This window comes from Papio anubis, chromosome Y (assembly GCF_008728515.1).
Source record: "Papio anubis isolate 15944 chromosome Y, Panubis1.0, whole genome shotgun sequence".
In the NCBI taxonomy this organism is placed as follows: domain Eukaryota; kingdom Metazoa; phylum Chordata; class Mammalia; order Primates; family Cercopithecidae; genus Papio; species Papio anubis.
Window position 1 is genome coordinate 7,333,915 of NC_044997.1, and position 16,388 is coordinate 7,350,302.

The following is a 16,388-nucleotide window of genomic DNA, read 5'->3' on the forward strand; positions in this document are numbered from 1 at the left end:
CTTATTGCATTGAATATACCTATTCAATATAGGTATACTCTTAGGTAAAAAATGAGGACAGAACTAGTCACACCAGACTTATTTTGTGAACAAGAGTCAAGAGAAATAACTGCAAAGAGAATTTTGTTTCAATGGAAAACTAAAACCGCCCATGTGAGTTGTCTTACATATTTTATTAGTTTACAATATCAATTCTTATTTTATCCAATATATAGCTACAACTCCCCAAACTAAAATTTCAACACTGTGTCCCTCTTTCATGATTTAGCATCACTGAAAACTGAAACTGCCCAGTTGTCCCCAAACCTTTAAGCTGAAGGTAGATGACTACATATGAACAATTTAAAAAATCATCTTCATGCCTTTAATACCTGATGCCAACACTGGAGGTATTAAAAACTGCAAACCAAAGAATTCATCACTGCCATCCTCACTCCACCATCTAAAAAATACTTTAAGCTCAACATATAGAATTGTTAATTGCCTGCCCTCTGGAATGAGAAAAGGGCCTTTGATGGAAAGTAATCAGGTCAGGAAGACAGTACCCTCATAAATGTTATTAGCACCTTCCTAAAGGACTACAGAGTTCCCAAGCCACTTCTGCCATGTGTAGACTCAGCAAGAGGGGTGTTTAAAATCCAGGAAGTGGCTGGGTGCGGTGGCTGACGCCTGTAATCCCGGCACTCTGGGAGGCCAATGCAGGTGGATCATGAGGTCAGGAGATCGAGACCATCCTGGCAAAAATGGTCAAGACTTGTCTCTACTAAAATACAAAAAATTAGCCAGGCATGGTGGTGCGTGCCTGTAGCCCCAGCTACTTGGGAGGTTGAAGCAGGAGAATCACTGGAACCCTGGAAGCAGAGGCTGCAGTGAGCTGAGATTGTGCCACTGAACTCCAGCCTGGTGACAGAGCAAGACTCCATCTCAAAAATAAATAAATAAATAAATAAATAAATAAATAAATAAATAAATAAATAAATAAAAGCTGGGTACAGTGCCTCACACCTGTAATCCCAGTACTTTGGGAGGCCAAAGCAGGTGGATGACAAGGAGATTGAGTCCATCTGGGCTAACACGGTGAAACCCTGTCTCTACTAAAAATACAAAAAATTAGCAAGGCATGGTGGTGGGCACCTGTAGTCCCAGCTAATCGGGAGGCTGAGGCAGAAGAATGGCATGAACATGGGAGGCGGAGCTTGCAGTGAACTGAGATTGTGCCACTGCACTCCAACCTGGGCAACAGAGCGAGACTTCATCTCAACATAAATAAATAAATAAATAAATAAATAAATAAATATAAAAATAAAATCCAGGAAGTGACCCCACATTTAAACACTGTATTTGCTGATGCCTTGACTTTGGGCTTCTTAACCTCTGGGATTACAAGAAATATTTATTAAAAATCACCAAGTCCACATATTTTCTTAAGCAATGCCTGTGGACAAAGATGTTAAAAAATTATCCTATTATTCATTCAAAAGCATTATGTTCCTAAGAAAAATGATGCAATAAGGCTTTAGCTCTTGTTATATGCAGGCTTTTCAGAATTTATTCTAACTTGTTGAAACAGAATTCTTATTCCAAAGTTGATCAATTGTATCTTACATGTTACTTTTCTGTTTCCCATACTTTTTAATCATTAGGACAGACTGTCTCATGGAGATAGAGTTAAAATATCCTAGAGACAGAGTACCATAGACACTTTGTCCTTTTGTTTTGTTTTGTTTTTGACAGTGTCTTGCTTTGTCAGGCAGGTTGAAATGCAGTGGAGCAAACAGGGTTACTGCAGCCTGGACCTCATGGGCTCAAGTGATCCTCCCACTTCAGCCCCCAAGGATCTGGGACTACACTGATACACTACCACATCCAACAATGTTTTGTCTATTTTATCGACAAGATTTCTCCATGTTTCCAGGCTGGTCTCAAACTCCTGAGTTGAAGTGATATGCCCACCTCAGCCACCCAAAATGCTGGGATTAAAGACCTGAGCCATCACACCTGGACAGACACTGTTTCTTGTTTTACTATTGTGAAGATACACAAGACGAAGGAGTTGTATCCTTTCACTTAATCCTCACAATCCTACATTATAGGTGAATGAAAACACAACTTCATAACATAAATAACTCACTTGAAAATCAAAGTTGGTATCTTCTGCCTTCAAAATTATTTGTAACCTTACCCTATACAAATTATGATCTTGTCAAAATTTTCTCATAAAAATATGTCCTCTTTAGAGATTAGTCTGTAAATTTTAAGAATTATGGACTGTAAAACTCTGGAGCTTCATGTATTTCATTTCTTTAGGTTGTATGATCAGGAAAATTAATTGGTTTACTTATTTGGGTCCAAATTTTTTCATTTTTATCATTAGATGTTATCTTAAACCTTTACATAATCGCCTTTCTGAAGCTTATTATGTTGTTTTATGTTTTATATATTTCACTTTCCAAAAACCATGAGGTTTAAAGCATTCCTATTCATATCTTCATTTAAATCGGATAGTCTGAGCCTGGTGGTTCATGCCTGTAATCCTAGTACTTTGGGAGGCCTAAGAGGGTGAATCAGGATTTTAAGACCAGTCTGGCCAACATGGTGAAATGCTGTCCGTACTAAAAATACAAAAAAATTAGCCAGCCCTGGTAACACACACCTGTAAACCCAGTTACTCAGGATGCTGAGGCAGGAGAATAGCTTGAACCCAGAAGGTAGTGGTCACAGTGAGCCAAGATTCAGCCACTGCACCCCAGTTTGGGCAACAAAGCTAGACTCTGCCAAAAAAAAAAAAAAAAAAAAAAAAAAAATCTGATAAAATTTCAAGCCTTCTAGATAATTTCTATTTATAAGAACTTGTTGCTAAACTATTACATACAACAACCATTGTCAAATATTATAGGAAATAATTAACATGAGTCCCTCCCATGTAAAAACACTTATTTTCCACTATTTAAACTAGGAACACTAAGTTTCATTAAGGTATGTACTTAAGAAACGTAGCTGGTTCAGTTTTTATTTAGGTGGAAAAAAATGTTTTAATCACCATTATCCCCCATTAGTCACAGAATGCTTCAAGAATGTTCTGGATGTCTTAAACTTTACTATCAACCAGATCTAATTGTTTCCTTTGACCTACATGATTCTTTTGAATTATAAACATTTTATGGTGAGGCAGACAGTTTTGTAGTCTTTCTGAAGAGTTCTCAAACTTTTAAAACTTGTTAAGTTATTAAAGAGAAACACAGCCTAATTAGAAAACCTGTGCAGCTTGCAAGGGAGACGTAACCTATGCCTACTTTTGTATCTATTTATATTCAAAGCTATAAAAGAAAATTTCAACAAACACCACCATTCAATATCCTATTTAATTTGCTTTTAAGCATGTAGCAATAAAATCAGGCATTATGCATTACATGTATAATTTTATTCTGAAAATTTTAATATAGCTGTATCATCTAATAGTTTTCAAATAGCATTAACAATTATGAAATTACTTTGAAAAAAATTCCATTTTATCATAATACCTCAGAAAATTCATGGAGGAAGTTAGGATCTACCTCTCCCCCTAAAATCAACATTTTGTTTTATTGGTACTCACATAATGTTACAGAAATAACATTTTAATTTTTGATTTGCAAGCAAGGTTTGGTATGCAATAACTATTATCTTTCTGGGTTTTTTTTTCTTTTATTCTTTTTATTTTGTGAGACAGTTTCGCTTTGTCACCCAGGCTGGAGTACAGTGACAAGATCCGGGTTCACTGCACCATCTGCCCCCTGGGTTCAAGCAATTCTCCTGCCTCTGCCTCCTGAGTACCAAGGTAACTATTAGTTTTAATAGCTCCTTTAATATCTGCTTTGGGCTCCTTTTACACATTGGTTTCCCTCACCACTTTCTGTAGATGCCCCATAAATTGAGCTACCATATCTTTCATGAGGAGAAAGGTGCACCCTATCCACAGAAGGTAGATTCCTTCATTCCTTTTGGCAACCGTGCTCATGACCACAGGAATATAAATCACCGCAGCTCCGTGAGTAACTCTCCTGACTTCTGCCGTATCTGTCTCATGTACTGTTATAATCATAGTGACTGCTCCCACCATAACTCATCCAAGGCGCTCTCATGCAGGTGGTGCACCATGAGAGGTCACTGCAAGGTTGATAAAATATATAACTTATAATGAACTATATTTAAACATTTTTAATGGTATCACTAATGCATGTATCAGTTAAAGTACTATTTGGAAAATCTTCTTTCCTCTGTCTTCACTGATAGCATATTAATTATGCCTGAAATAGTCAAAAGGTTTTATTTAAAAGAAGTATAAGAATAGTATTTCCAAGCATAAGAAAGCTGATTTTAAAGTAAATGGCACATTTTCTGAAAATGAACTGAAGTTCTCACCTACATGTTCACTATGCATTATACTGTTAACAATTCTCAGTGTTTAAACGTGTTATATTTTTCCTTTATGATTTTCCTTAAAATTGTATTAAAACAATGATGTGGCCTATTAATATAATACTATAGTTTACAAATCACACCTGGACACTTACCATAACTCTGATGTGCATCTCTGTAAGAACTTCCACTTGAAAGTTCAGAATGATGTCTACCATGGCCCCTACGATAGCCATCACGGTCACTAAATTTAAAAAAGGTTTACTAATGTCAAACCTTAAGAAAGGAACAACTTAAGAAATCTATTTGACAAAACCAATAATTATTATAGTACCTATATCCTCCAGAGGAATGTTCATCCCGACTAGAATGACCATAATCATGGTATCCATAACCTCTAGGTGGTGGACCATCATCCCTGGTGTCTCAGGAACTCGTATGAATTCTGCTTCCGTAAGTTAAAGCAACAAATTCTAAATTATCAACTTCTCGTATCCCAAACATAAATAACTTACAACTTAAACAAAATGAAGGGCCAAATACTTGAATAGATATTTCTCCAAATAAAATACGCAAATGTTCAAAAAGCACATGGAACAAATAATCATAATTAGTTATTCAGAAAATGCATTTCAAAACCAAAATGAGATACTATACTTCACACATACTGGAATGGAAATAAAATTTAAAAAGCAGGAAATATCAAATGTTTGAGAAGATGTAGATAATTTGGAACCCGGTGTTAGTTGGAATAGAAAATGACGCAGCTACTATGCAGAAATGCAGTGGTTCCTCAAGAAAAAAAAAAACAAAAAACTATCATAAGACCAAGCAATTCCACTCATCTATACTGAGAATTGAATAAGTGTATGCAAACAAATATTTGTATATAGAAATACAGTAGTGGAAACAACCCAAATAAAATAATGGGTCAGCAGCTTGTGTAAGGAAAGAAGTGCTACCATGTAAACGATCCTTCAGGGCATCCTGCAAAGGAAAGGAGACAGTTATAAAAAGTCCTGTATTGTTTGAGCCCACCAACGTGAAATACCCGGAACAGGTACCTTCAGAGGCAGAAAACAGGTTGCTGTTTGTTAGGGGCTGAGGGAAGGGAGAAAACGAAAGGAACTGCTTAACTGGTAGTGGGGTTGTAGTTTGGAGTGATGAAAATGTTTTGGAACTAGATGGAGGTAGCTGTTGCACCACATAGAATGTATTAAATGTCATTTATTTACCTTAAAATGTTTAATTTTGTTACGTAGATTTCATAACCATAACAAAAGTTGACCATTTTTCCAGTTTTCCCTTACCTATTCTTAGTTGCATAAACCTTATCTCCTGGTGACACAAGGTCATTTCTCTGGGAAGAACCTGGCTCTCTGTGTGAAAGACCTCTGCATTCTCTCATCCACCTGACATGGGACATTTAATGTTAAAATGATTAAATATTAAGTAAAGAACACAAAATCTGAAACACTTTTTCTTCTCTAAAACAACTTTTTAAAATTATTTCTTGTATGACTCCTTTCTTCTTTCTCTAAATTACTAAACACTCATGACAACTTAAGTATATCCTCTGACTTTTCTTAATCCCATGGCTCCCACAAAGTCATTTTTTCTAACGAAACTGAAGGTAGACTTTAATTCTTACGTAAAAGTTCATTTTTAATTGTTAATACCTAGTTAGTTATTATTTTTCTTTTCATATGAATTACTGATGACTACTAATGACACAAGGAAAACATGTAAAACCATTAAACTCTTCACTGAATATAGTTTACATACAATGTCCTTTCTCAACTGAAAAAGGTAGATTTTCCCATGTTTTTCAATCCATCTCTCACACACAAATATTGCTACCTTTGAATGACCGCATGCTAAATTTTTACATAAAAGTGCTCCTTTATCTCTAAGTAATTGGCTCTATCTTAAATGTTGACAAATTAAAATGTACTAGTGCAGCTCTTCTAATGGTGGCCAATATTTATTTGTACTGCAGTTAGCAATATTCTTAAAGGGGTCATTACAATAATGTACCTCTTTCAAACATAGAAAATATCGTCCTTCAACATACTCTTCACATGCTACTTCCTAGAGGTCAGTCTTTCACCTATGATGTTTTCACTGGCTAGTCTTCTAATGGAAATGTGATGCTTGTGTATTCTGAAATCAATAAATACTTAACTTCACCAATACTCTACGTGTGAAATGTAAAATTGAAAATGGCAGTTTTCAGTTTCCTCCATATTATGATGGAGGACTAGGTAAGAATTTTAATTTGTTCTGTTTAAATTTCTTTGCCAAGAACTGCCACTCCACTTTATTGTCTTGTTTTCTTCTGTTCAGTCTGAAATCTCATACTTCTCAAAAACATTACTTCTATTCAATCCTACTGTTGACCTCATGTTGCTTAGAACTAAATTCTCTCCTCATAAAATTCCCAATCCTACAGTAAGAATCTTGTGATAAGGTTTCAACATCCTTGTACAATCTTAGTAATTGTATTAATAAATATTATTTAAGCCCAGTTAAAATAGCTCATTTTTAGTCATACAAAAACAACTGTCTATCAGGTAGCATTTACCTTGGCCCCCCGCATCCCACTATTGCTTCTTGCCACAGTAGAAGGGGCAGGGTTTTTTGTTCTTTTTGAGATGGAGTCTTACTCTGTCATCCAGGTTGGAGTGCAGTGGCACAATCTGCGCTCACTGCAAGCTCCACCTCCCATGTTCAGGACATTCTCCTGCCTCAGTCTCCCAAGTAACTGGGATTACAGGTGCCTTCCACCACACCCATGTAAATTTATTTTATTTTATTTTATTTTTATTTTTAGTAGAGATGGGCTTCACCATGTTAGCCAGGATGGTCTCCATCTCCGGACCTTGTGATCCTCCTGCCTTGGCCTCCCAAAGTACTGGAATTACAGGCATGAACCACCCTGCCTGGCCCAGAAGGAGCAGATTTTTTAGGAAAAGGACATCCGCTTCTTGATGGATTTTTTTTAACTGGAAATGGTCCCCTAGAAGAAGTCATGTTGAGATCTAAGAGTGTATCCACCATCTTCTGTTTTTAAAAAAAAATTTTTTTTTATGGCCAGGTGCAGTGGCTCATGCCTGTAATCCCAGCACTTTGGGAGGCTGAGGCGGGCGGATCATGAGGTCAGGAGATCAAGACCATTCTGACTAACACGGTGAAATGCCATCTCTACTAAAAACACAAAAAATTAGCCAGGGTGGTGGCAGGCGCCTGTATTTCCAGCTACTCATCAGCCAACCTTTCTTAAACTGTTCATTCCCCTCTGAAACTTGTAAGTACTTCCTTTATTTTCCTTCTTAACTTTTGTGTCCGTATTACACTTATATTTGTTCTTACACAATAAGATATGTTAGATGAAGTAATTTAGAAATAACATCTACAGAAATCACCTGTTCTTGTGCTTGAAAACTATGGGGAAAAAGAAATTATCATGGATTACTACACGTAAGTCAAAATTATTTCCATACCTAACACAAAACCATGAGCCAAAAGCAACTTTCAGTTTCTACAAAAATTTAAAATATGAAAGTATAACCGTGAATAAAAATATACTTTCTGCTGTGTACCATGAACTGTGCTAGATGTAAGAGAAATAAAAGCAACTAGGAAAACTTAAATATGTACTAAAAACAATTTAATAATCAATAGATTAATACATGGTACAGTGAGGACAAATACCCCCAATATACAATGAGGAAGAAAATGTAAAATCTAAGCTGTTTTTGAAGCATAAGTTGCTGTTTTTGAGACACATGTAGTGAAGAATAACTCTTAAGAAGTCCAAAAAAGCATATTGGTAAAGCACAAAGAGTAATGGCACCTAAAAACAGATTGGGATAATGTTATAAAACAAAAAGGCTCCAAAGTATCCAGAATGCTATGATTTTGATGGTAATATAAAGGAATTCAGTAGGTAATAGAATTACACAAAAGTTTAAAGCTGTAATAAACACACAATCCCTAGAATTTAAGATTCAATAAGACAGAGACCATTGGTTGGATCAAATAAGTCCTCAAACACACTGGGAAAATGAGTAATTAGGTATTCATGTTACATAAATCACTCTGGTGATAGGATAAAAATATTTTAAGGAGAAAAGGAGCAAGGATGCGTCAAAAATGTGAGTTAGTAGTTCTGTTACCCAACTTCAATGTACTCATATTATTTTCTACTTTCAAGTACTTAACATTTCCTTAAATGTAAATGTCTTGTTTAAATATACTTTCTCAAGAATGTATTTTCAGAAAATGCAAAATAATCTTACCTTCTTGTGAGTCTGTCTAGATGTCTCACTATAGAAAATTTCCATTTTGTAAGTCTGTCTATCCATAGTTTGTCTATGCTATAGAAGTATTTCCATGAATTGGAAGTAATTCCATTAATAGCATTTAATAAATACTGACTGATTTCTTTCATTTTTGTGAGGGTTCCTTCAAAGTTTTAAAGCTGCTTGAAAGCTCTGAAAATCTATACTTTAAATACTAACATACAAATAGGATCACCATATATTGATTTATGTAACATTTATTCCAATATCCTTCCAACTACACTTGCACTTACATGGCAAAAAGAAGAGGATGGCTAAACCATTTGAGCTCATATGACATTATGCCATCTTTAAAAGTTCAGTGATACTAAAAAGACCCTGAAATGCTCTTAAGTGAAGAACAGTTACGATATTATTAATAAGGGCCTGTTACATTTCCAATCATATCTTCAGCAGCATTTTTAGCATCTGCAGTGTCCTCAAAATAAATACAAAGCATCTGAACTTGCTGGTTTCCTAATCATTTATCAGAAGAACTAAAATACATGAAAACACTTTACATTTATATAATGGACTCACCACAGTCCTAACAAACCAAAAAAAAAAAAAATGCATTTCACATCATTATCATGACTCTTAATACTAAGTCACCTGCATATTCAGCCTATTTTATTCCAATTTGTTCCCCAGCTCCACAACACATTTACTTTTGGTTCATTTTCCTTTCTTAGCAGTAGGTGACCTTTACCACAGAGCCTTCACCTGCTGCCATGAGAATTTTCCCAATATCGAAGAGAAACTTGAAAGTAACACTTTAAAAACAAATACATATTTTTATTTATGTACTCAGTAAATATACTGGGCATATATTTACTTTGAAAAATCTATATATAACCAACACACAGACAGACACACACACACACACATATATATATAACAGTTGCCTTCCAATATGGGACCATATTTCCCAAATACCGCTTTAAGCATCTTTTCATTGGTTTCTAAACGGAGGCCACCAAAGAAAAGCCTGCCAGGTCGATCTGCTTCCACCATTTTGCTGTAAATGGCAAAAAACAATAAAAATTTAAAAATCGATATTTAGATAACAATAAGTAAGACAAAAGATAATTTTCTTTTACATACTGTGTTGAAAACTCAAGTGAAATTTCCTGACAGAGGCTGGCATCTTTTTAGTATTTCTGACTTTAAATAGGTAAAATGTGTAACATACAGAGTGAAAGGGGCAGTGACTTCAAGGACAAATGCTACATTTTAAAAAGTACCTGACAAAAACTTGTTTGCAAAAATGAGATGAGAAAAATTATTGTAATTTTCTTAAGCTGCAATACGCAGAATGTCCCATTTAAATAATTATATTTGAAAACTATATATACGGTACAATGTGATGTTTAAATTGTGGTTACAAATCTATTGGCATAATTAGTTTCTTTCTTACCAAAACCCACTGTAGCACTGAGAGGTGACAACATGCTAGCTGCCCTCAACTTCGGGCCACCCCGGCCTCTGCGTCCACTCTGGCGGCGCTTGAGGAGCCCTTCAGCCCACCACTGCACTGTGGGAGCTCCTCTCTGGGCTAGCCAAGGCCCTAGACGGTTCCCTCTGCTTGCGAGGAGGTGTGGAAGGAGAGGCTCCGGCGTGAAACCGGGTTGCGCCGCCCGGCTCTCTCAGGCCAGCGCGAGTTCCGGGTGGGCGTGGGCTCTTCGGGCCCCAGAGCTGCTAGGTGGCGCCGCCAGCCCCAGCAGTGAGGGGCTTAGCACCCATGCCAGCAGCTGCAGAGGGTGCGCCCGGTACCCCAGCGGTGCCAGCCCACCAGCACTGTGCTGTAATTCTCTCAGGGCCTCAGCTGCCTCCCCGAGGCGCAGGACTCGGGATCTGTAGCCTGCCAAGCCCAAGCCTCTTCCCAGCCTTGGGCTCCTGTGCCACTGGAGCCTCCCTGACGAGCACCGCCCCCTGCTCTGCGGCATCCGGTAGCATCCACCACACTAGGGCTGAGGAGTGCCGGTGCACCGTGCTGGACAGGTGGGCAGCTCTGCCTGTGGCCCCTGTGCGAGATCCACCAGGTGAAGCCAGCTGGCCTCCTGGGTTTAGTGGGGACTTGGAGAAACATTCTGTCCAGGTAAAGGATTGTAAACGCACCAATCAGCACTCTGTGTCTAGCTCAGGGATTGTAAACACACCAATCATCACTCTGTCAAAATTGACCAATCAGCTCTCTGTAAAAGGGGCAAATCAGTTCTCTGTAAAATAGACCAATTAGTTATCCACAAAATAGACCAATCAGTTCTCTGTAAAATGGACCAATCAGCAGGATGTGGGTGGTGTCAAATAAGGGAATAAAAGAAGACTGCCGGAAACACCTGGCTGGTAACCAGCTCAGGTGCCTTTGCTTATGGTGGGGGATCTGTTTTGCTCTTTAGGGCAAATCTTGCTGCTGCTGATTCTTTGAGTTCATGCGCCTTTATGAGCTGTAATACTCACCGGGAAGGTCTGCAACTTCACTCCTGAAGTCAGCAAAACCACAAACCCACCAGAAGGAAGAAACTTCAGACACATCTGAACATCTGAAGGAACAAACTCTGGGCACACCATCTTTAAGAATTGTTAACACTCACAGCGCAGGTCCACAGCTTCATTCTTGAGGTCAGGGAGAACAAGAATCCACCAATTCTGGGCACAGCATTTTAGTCTCACATTCTTTTTGTCACAGTCTTAGCAGAAAAAACATTAATTTAACCGTGGCTCTGTCTACATTATGGGTACACCTTTTACATTTTGAACAGATAATAGTTCCCTTTGTATCTATTGATAGTTACTTGAGGGAATGTGTTTATTAATGTTATATATAATTGAGTAGTATATTATACTTAATTGATAACTAATACACATAAAGAATTAGTAAGTTAGCTGGTGAGACTACACCACAGGAAAAATAGATATGTAACTAATACATTATGGTTGATGCCGTAAGATGTATGAGAAAATGCTACAGTATTTTTTTAAAAGAGGATACACATAATGTCATTTTCTAAATAATAAAGATCAGCCTCTTTGATAAAATATCTACATATACTTTATAAAAAGTTCATTTTTAGAAGTCCCATTACATTTGTATAATTTTTATTAGCCCAAATTTGCAAGGCAGGAAACTTGTTGCAAGCCTTTCAAAGTTACACAGTTGTAGGAGTCTATTACTAAAAAGAAAGGTTTAAACTAACAAATCTTACCTCCATACATACTTAAAGAAAACTGTCTCTTATAAAGACATTGTAAAAAGCAAGATTGAAAATGATTTTTTATGTATTACGTATACTACTAAGAAACATTGTCTAGGCAGAGATAAAACGTGCAGATGAATGGAGTTATTAAAATCTGTGTGATGGAAAGAAAAGCAAAAACAGATACATAGATATTTGCTGTGAGAATGTGCAGAAACATGCAGTGTTACAAGTAAAAGTCAACTTGGTGGAATAACCTTCATTTTTTTATGATCAGTGAAATAGAGCTAAATATACAAAGATCAGGGAATGTCAGTAGTGGACACAGGAAGGGAGGGCCAGATCGTGAAACATTTTTCTTGCTGTGCAAATAGGCAACTTTTTTAGGGCAGCAGTTAATAATCATTGGACCAAAAGTTTAATGTTTGCAAGACACTATAATGCATGTGGTGATTTGTAAAATATAAAGTTAGGCAAACCAAGAAAAATCTAACCTTCACCAATTAATAGCTGTGTGAAGTTAGACTGCTTAATCTTTGAAATTTACCCAGTCAACAAAGAATATAATAATGGTACCTACTAGATATTGTCATCATAAAATTAATAATTTACTGAGCACAGTACATGTGACATAGTTTACGGCTCAAAAATATATAGAATTGTTGTAAATACATTTATTTTCAGTGAGACCTAGAGGTTTACTTGCACTCCTTCTTTGTTTAGAGACTGGTCAAAAATATACAAAATATGCTTCAAAAAATTGTGTTGCTTTGGATGTTTTGCATCACATAAAACATCCAATAGTTTAATTATATTATTGTATACTTACACTTCTACATGCATAAACAAGGAAGACAAAGAAATGAACAAATACACATGCATGAGTACACAAACATACATACACACACACATGGAAGAATAACTAATGAGAATAATTTAACAAGAGAAAGAAACATAAAAGATATAAGAAATCTTTGCAATATTATAGTGATGTGGAAAATAAGATGGCAGATAATTTCAAAAATGATTTATCAAGAATTGTTTGGAAAGAAAAATCCTATGTGTAGGCCCAGCTTGGTGGCTCATGCCTATAATTCCAGCACATTGGGGGGCCAAGGGCGGCCAGATGACTTGAGGCCAGGAGTTCCAGGCCAGTCTGGGCAAAATGATGAAACCCTCTCTGTACCAAAAGTACATACAATTAGCTAGGAGTCATGGCATGGGCCTGCAGTCCCAAGCTACCGGTGGTGAGCTTGGAGAATCCCTTAAACCCAGTAGATGCAGTTTGCACTAAGCCGAGATCACACCACTGCACTCTGGACTAGGTAACACAGCATGACCCTGTCTCAAAACAAAACAAGTAAACACACGGAAAACCAAATTTGTATGTAATGAATCCTAGGGAATAAACACGAAAAATCTGCTTGGAAGTCACTATTTTGCTGACAAATTCTTCCTTCTTACTTTCCCTTTCTTTCTCTTTTTCCCTTCCCTTCTCTTCTCTTTCTTTTCCTTTCTCCCTTCCTTCCTTCTTTTCTTCTTTTGTTTGTTCTTTTTGTTGTTGTTGTTGTTGTTTTCAGACAGGATCTCTGTCCCCAGGCTGCAGCGGTGCCATCGTAGCTCACTGAAGCCTCCAATTCCAAGTCTCATGTATCCTCTTCCTTTGCTTTCCTGATAGTTAAGACTTTAAGAGAATGAGTACATGACAGGATGATAAATATCATATATTACTGGGGAGTTGTGAATGTGATAACAAATTAAACATAAAATTGCAAATATTGAAAACACAATAACAGCAAATTTAGAAGATGTTTGGTAGACTTTGTTTTGTTTTAACAAAAGTAAACATACTGTTTCAATCTCATCCATCAGTCTTGCTTCTTGGAATTTTTCCAACTAAATTAACAACATGTTTGCATCAAAATCTGTTCTATAGCAGTTAAGTGGATAAACTGTGGTTTATGGAATATTTATGGAATACTGTGCAGCAATGAAAAAAATCAGCTTTCAAGTCATGAAAAAACATTGAAAGAACTTAAATGTATATTTACAAGTGAAATAAGCCAATCAGAAAATGCTACACATATTATTTCAAATATATGACAATCTAGAAAAAAATTGTTGAAGAATTAAAATGATTAGTGATCACAATGATTTACAAGGGAGAGTGGAATAAACAGGCACAACTCAGGTGATTATTAGAGTACACAATAGTGAAACTATTCTGTTTCATAGTACAATTGTGGATTCATTTTATTACATGTTTGCCAAAACCCATAGAATGTGCAACAGTAAAAGTGAACCCTAATGTAAATTGCAGATATTGAAAGATAATGTGTTGGTGTAGGTTTATGAATTGTAACAAACATACCACTCTCATCAGAAATGTTGACAGCGGGGAAGGCTGTACATGTCTGCACCAGATGTAAGGGAGCTTTCTGTACTTTCTACTCAATTTTGTTGTAAGGCTAAAACTACTCTACTAAGATTTATTGATTTAAAAGCCTCAGTAATTAAGATCTATGTTTCAGTGCAATAGTCATAAATAATTATTAATAAAAAATTAATGTGGAACAAAATATTTTATGGAAAGATAAGATCAGTATCAATATTAATGCTATGCTAAGGAATATTGAAGCAGGAAGCAAAATAAAGAATAATATGCTATGTTTAAAAATATTATAATTATGATTATTGCGTTATTTTGGATTATGAAAACATTGCATTAAAGCATTCTCTGTGTTGATTATTCAATTCTTTTGGTGACCTTTAACTTTTGCATTTAAAGTATTTGCATTCACTTCATCTGCTTAACTTGTAGTTTACTATATCTTGGAGTAGTATGGTAGACACAATGCAGGACAGGCAAGCCCCAAACAGAGCTAAGCCCCCTGCTTTCTTGGCTTTGTCCAGGAAAGAATTCAATGTCAAACCAGAGGTAGAAAAAAAATAGCTTAGCTGATGAGATAGCATTACTGCTCTTGCAGTGTTACAGCTCTGTGACTCATCTTTCAGAACAGCGCTATGCCATAGCAAGAGAGGAACAGCTCAGGGATATTTTTTTTTTTTGAAACAGAGTCTCGCTCTGTCGCCCAGGCTGGAGTGCAGTGGCCGGATCTCAGCTCACTGCAAGCTCCGCCTCCCGGGTTCACGCCATTCTCCTGCCTCAGCCTCCCGAGTAGCTGGGACTACAGGCGCCGCCACCTCGCCCGGCTAGTTTTTTGTACTTTTTAGTAGAGACGGGGTTTCACCGTGTTAGCCAGGATGGTCTCGATCTCCTGACCTCGTGATCCGCCCATCTCGGCCTCCCAAAGTGCTGGAATTACAGGCTTGAGCCACCACTCCTGGCCTCCTTAGATACTTTATAGCCAGCATTCCACAGCACTTGAAGACGTATCAGTCACTAAGTGGCATTAAAGCCTTTAAGTCTGAAGCTAGAGCTTTTAAAAATATAGTTGGGGAGTTTTTAAATCCTTGGGGAAGTCTAGCCCAGGTATACTGAGATGGGCCTTACTTAAAGGCAAAAATGTCTCAGCTTACAGGGGCTAAATTGATGCAGAAGAAAGCATCTTTAATGTCCAAGCATGTGAACCAAGTAGCACTAACAGGTATTTGTCCAAGCATAATGTGTGGGTTAGGCATAATAACATGCAGTGTAGCCTCCACCTTGTTGACTGCCCTTAAGCCTTTTACAGGCTGGTATTTGCCAGAAGGTTTTAACACTGGCAATAGGGGCACATTCCATGAGGAGACACATCTCTCTATTATTTCAAATTTAAGAAGCCATTTGAAGTGCTCTGCAATCCCTTGGTTAGCCTCTGTGGGAATGGGATACTGACTACTGACGGATCTGCACCAGGTAGGTTCCTCATAGTAGCTCTTTTATAAGAGATGCTTGATTTACTGCTAACCCTGGGGGATTGTCCTCTGCCCAGACTCCTGGTAACTTAAGAAGTAAGTCTGTGAATACATTTTATTTCTCAGCTGTGCTGTACTCTTTTTACACTCGTGTAAAACTTTCATAAAGTCTCCACTCCTCAGCCTTGGATACTGTAATAAGAGTTAGTGCCATAGCCTTTATTTGCCTTAGGCTTAAAGTCATATCTCCACTCCGTGTAAATGAGATCTGAGCCTGAAGCTTTGTAATAAGTCTCTTCCTAGTAATGGCAATGGGCAGTTTGTCAAATGTAAGAACTTATGTTGGACTTTTCAGTCTCCATAATACATATTATCTTTGATTTCAAAAAGGTGTGTTTTCTGTGATATCTGTGGCCCCAATAATATTAGCAGTCTTTTGATAACGGCCCAATTGTTTGAGTCACAATCGAGTGTTCAGCACTTATGTCTACCATAAAGTCTATTTTTTGGCCCTCTAGTACCATTAAGAGCATAGGCTTTTCAGGGACTGAAGAGATGGAGCCCAGTTTGTCTCAGTTCTCAAGGTAGTCAT

At 37.1% G+C, this 16,388-nt stretch overlaps 1 pseudogene; it reads right to left on the bottom strand.

Annotated features, from left to right (window-relative positions):
- Positions 1-3,724: 3,724 nt before the first annotated feature.
- The window catches only part of LOC116272396, an 82,463-nt pseudogene continuing 69,799 nt past the window's right edge, over positions 3,725-16,388 (bottom strand).